General features: G+C 23.6%; 1 protein-coding gene across 1 annotated transcript in view; it reads right to left on the bottom strand.

Annotated features, from left to right (window-relative positions):
• The window catches only part of LOC117169604 (jerky protein homolog-like), an 11,007-nt gene that overhangs the window by 1,331 nt on the left and 4,715 nt on the right, over window positions 1-4,961 (bottom strand). The window lies entirely within an intron of this gene.

The following is a 4,961-nucleotide window of genomic DNA, read 5'->3' as shown; positions in this document are numbered from 1 at the left end:
TCAAATGATCGCAAAATATTATTTATAATTATCTTCAAATTTACAGTTTATTATAGTATACTTCAGTTTTGACATCATATTTGACTTTTAGCATGTAACATAAAGTCGTTGCTCATTATGGTGGTCCTTATTTACTTTTGGTGGATTTTTTCCCGAATTTTTTTGGTCTCCGCCCCCGTATTTTGTTGAAATGACCCAAAAAATGATCTCCCCCAAATTTAAAGAAATCGGCTAATATTCACATGTGACCCAAATCACTCAAATTTTCACATGCAATTAACATGGAGAAAAGTACCGTAACATTTCAAATACAGGTAATTTTTTTCATATTACATCAGGATCTTTTGGATATGTACAATTCTGATGTTTAGACTATGCTGGAAAAAATATATGTACATGAATTTTTTTTAATAGACGAAATAGCGGATGCATAATTTTGAACAAAAATTACAATTTTCATAATTAATAACATAATCTCATCAAATTATTACAAAAGGTGGATTTGTTTATGAGAAAACATGTCATAACAATAAAAACTCATAATCTTGAAAAAATTCAAGGTGGCAGTCTAATTTTTTTTAACCAATTATTTATTTGTTTCTTGATGACAGCTTTTCGAATGTTAATAAAGAGGCTCGAGAAGTTTCGGGATCGACTTTCAAGCATACACTTTTTAACAATACAATTGATTTTTCTTCCAAATTTGAAGACCTTTGGATGAAAAGTTTGGAAAATGCGAGTTTTTGAGTATATCATAAGGCGCCATTTTGAATTTATCAAAATGATATGCTTGGAAATTCTTGGGAATCTTTTAAAATACTTTTTAAATCCCTCGCAAAAAACCTTTAAAATTCTTGAAACCTATTCAAAATGCTTGGAAATTTTTTTAAACTTTTGAAATCCTTTAATATCCCTCAATTCTTGTATATAAATTATTGAAATCCAATCAAATATAAAATCCGTTAAAATCCCGTAAAATTGTATGGCGTACGATGATATTTATTTAAATATCTTGAAATATTTGAAGCCCTATGAAATCAAGGAAAATGTCTAAAAATACCTTTTTGAAGTCTTTAAAATTCCTCAGAATTACTAAATTCTACGAAATCCCTTAATTTTTATGAAATTCTAAAATATTTAGAATTTTTTATATGTATTTAACTCCGTCAAAAATCACTTAAAAGCTTTAAAATAATTTTTAATTTCTTAAAATAATTAAAACTGTTGCAAATTTTATAAATTCCCTTGAAATACTTTTAAATTACTGGAAATCGTTGAAATATTTTTAAATCTTTCACGAAAATGGAGTAAAATGGCTTTTAGAGCTGACCTGCAATACTTTTATCGGGTCGGTTGGTGCGTGCCAGCATTTTTCTTAAAGTTATTTTTTTTACAAATAAATAGTCAGAGGCTAGGGTTTTTTTTCAAAACATTTAAAATCTTTGTGATATTTTTCGGAAATCATTGAAGCCTCTGCGAAATATTTCATATATTTTATAATATTTTTGAAAATTTTGGAAAATCTTTTAAATCTATCCAAAATCTTCGCAAAAAATTCAGAACCCTTTTGAAATCATTTAAATCGTGGGGAAATTCTTGAAATCTTTGGTAAATCATTGAAGACTTTATGAAATCTTTGAAAATATTTGAAATCTTTGTGAAATCTTTTCAAACTATCCAAAATCTTTGCGAAATATTTTATAATATTTGTGAAATTCTTCAAATTTTTGCGAAATATATGAAATCTTTGGTAAATCATGAAAATCTTCGAAATATTTTTGAAAGATTTGTTAAATTTTTATGAAATACTTTAAATTTATCCGAAATTTTTGTGAAATATTTGACATATTTTTGAAATGTTTGCAAAAATGATTCAAAGCTTTGTGAAATCTTTGCGAAATCATTGAAGTCTTTATAAAATCTCTTAAATCTAGGCAAATTCTTTGTGAAATATTTGAAATCTTTGGAAAATAATTTAAATCTTTGAAATTTTGGAAATATTTAGTAATATTTGTGAAATTATTCAAATCGTTGTGCAATTATTGAAATCTTTGTGCAATCCTTAAAATGTGTCGGAAATTTTTATGGAACAATTAAAGTCTTTGTGAAATCTTTTAAATCTATTAGAAATCTTTGCGAAATTTTTTGAAATCTTCGAAATCTTTAATAAAGCAGTAAAATCTTTCTGAAGTCTGCATAAATCTGCGAAATATTACAAATATTTCTTTAAATATTTGAAATATTTGTAAAATTATTGCAATCTTTAAAAAATCATTGAAATTTGTGCCACATCTTTAGAAATCTTTGGGAAATCATTAAAGTCTTTGTAAAATCTTTTAAATCTATCCAAAATATTTGAAATCTTTAAAATGTATCGAAAATCTTTGCGAAAAATTAAAACTCTTTTTAAAATATCTGTGAAGTTATTGAATTCGTTGCGAAATTATTGAAATTTGTGTGCAATCTTTGAAACACATAAGAAATTTTTATGAAATAAATAAAGTCTCTGTGAAAACTTTTAAATCTTTTCGAAACCTTTGCGAAATATTTGAAATCTTTGAAAAATAAGTGAAATCTTTTTGAAGTCTTTTCAGAGATCTGGGAAATGTTAAAAATATTTGATAAAATTAGTGAAATTATTGAAATCTTTAAAATCTATAAGAAATCATTGAAATCTTTGCCAAATCTTTGGAATTGGCCGCTTCTGGAATTAATCAAAAACAAAAAGGATTTAATTTTAAATCCTTCGAATTTAGAAGAGTTCTAACATTTTAAATGCTTTGATTTTTTAGCTAAGCATTCAACATTTAAATTTAACATTTTTTCAAATATGAAAGTTTAAAATTTTTATGTTTGTGAAAAATGTTTGGTAATCGGGAAATGACAAGAAATTTTGTTTTGTTTTTAAAGGCCACTTTGAAATATTTATATTTGAATATTGGTTAGAAATTTGTCAATTAAATTGGTCATGTCTCTTTATATGTAAAACTTTTTTTTTACATTTCGGTTCACTTTTCTGAGTCCGCGCCTAATGCCATTTAAAAAATATACTTAATTCAGGCATCACAGTATCTATTGTGGTTAAATTCGTTACCAAATTGTTGAATTTTCGAAAAAAAATAAAGAGTCTGGATTTTAAAATTAAAAAATTAATTTTCAATTAAAAAATTAATTTTCAATTAAAACAACAATAAAAATGAATTCTCTATAAGGAAGTTGAATGCTGTACCAAATGGTTGAATTTTATACCAAATTTTTTAATTTTCAACAAAAAGAGTTTAATCCTCAACCAAAATATATAAATCTTCAATTAAGAAGTTGCATTTTTAACCAAAAAGAGATGAAATTTCTACCAAAAAATGAATTTTCTACCAAGAAAAATTTTTCAGTCAAGAATGAAAAAAATTGTTAACCAAATTGTTGAATTTTCTACAAAAAAGACTAATGTTTATCAAAAAATGTTATAGTTGATATTTCCACAAAAAATTTCAATTAAAAATAAAGAAACAGTTATATTTGATCAAAAAGTATATATTTTCAACGTAACTTGATTTTGACCAAAAAAAGCGAATTTTCAACAAAACATCTCATTTTTTAACCAAAATGTTGAATTTTTAAATTAAAAAAGTTGAATTTTTAACCAAAAATGAAGTAGATAAATTTTCATTGAGAATGAATTTTCAATAAAAACAAAAAGAAAAACGAATTCTCTACAACACAGTTTAATTTCATACCAATTTGTTAAATTTTTAAGCTAAAAAGCCTAATTCTCTATAAAAAAAATTAAATTTAAAAACGAGAACATGAAATAACAAAAAAGTTTATTTATAATTAATTAGTTGACTTTTTAAAAAAATTTGAATTTTTAGTTAAAAAAAACTTTTTTAGCACAAAAAGAATTTTTAATTTGATTTTGTAACCAAAAATACGAACATTTAACTAAAATTATGATTCTTGAAGAAAAAAAATGAAATTTGAATAAATTCGTTCAACTTTAACCGAGGAGTGAAATTTTTAATGAATAATTTTATTTTATTCAAAATTCTACTTTTTGTTTACAAATTCTAATATTCAGTTACAGATTTAAGTATTATGTTGAAAATTAAAGTCTTTTGTTAAAAAGATATTATTTTTGGTCGAAAATTTGTATTGTTTGGTGGCAAATTAATTTTTTTTTTAATTGAAAATTCATATTTTTTGTTTGAAAATTAATTCTTTTTATTTTAAAAGTCTATTATTGTATTTTTGTTTAAGAAATAATCGGCTTTACTTAAAAAACATACTTTTTGTGAAAATTCAACGATTTTTTGGAAAAAAGTCATCGTTTTTGGTTGAAAATGTATACTTTTGTAGAAAATTCATACGTTTTTGTTTAAAATTAATCTCTTGGTTCCGAAAATCTACTATTAGGGTTAAAAATTTATCTTTTTTGCTTGAAAGTTAGTTCTTTTTATCATGAAAAAAAGTATTATGTATATTTGTTTCATTAAAAATTCTTTTTTACTTAGAAAATCGTCTTTTTGCGTGGAAAATTCAACTATTTGCTAAAAAAAACACCTTCTGGCTAAAAATTCATCTCTCGGTTACAAATTCTACTATTTTGTTGAAAATTCAACTATTTTGTTAAAAAGACATCTTTGGTTCAAATATGATCATTTTATATTAAAGGCGAATTATTTTTGTTTAAAAACAAATTTTATTTTTATTGTAGGATTAATCTAATTTCAACTTTTTTTCTTAAAAAGTAATCTTTTTCATCAAAATTTCAACTGATTTGTTGAACACTTGTATTTTTGGATAGAAAATTAATCCTTCTGGTGTAAAAATCCTCATTTGGTATAAAAGTAATATTTTTTTAATTTAAAATTCGTCTTCCTTGCTTCAAAATTGGCTTGTAAAATATTCATCTTTCCAAATTAAAAATTGAATATTATATATGAAAATGCAACTCTTCCTGATTG

Source organism: Belonocnema kinseyi, chromosome 3, assembly GCF_010883055.1.
Source record: "Belonocnema kinseyi isolate 2016_QV_RU_SX_M_011 chromosome 3, B_treatae_v1, whole genome shotgun sequence".
Lineage (NCBI taxonomy): Eukaryota > Metazoa > Arthropoda > Insecta > Hymenoptera > Cynipidae > Belonocnema > Belonocnema kinseyi.
This window is presented reverse-complemented; position numbering and strand designations above follow the sequence as displayed.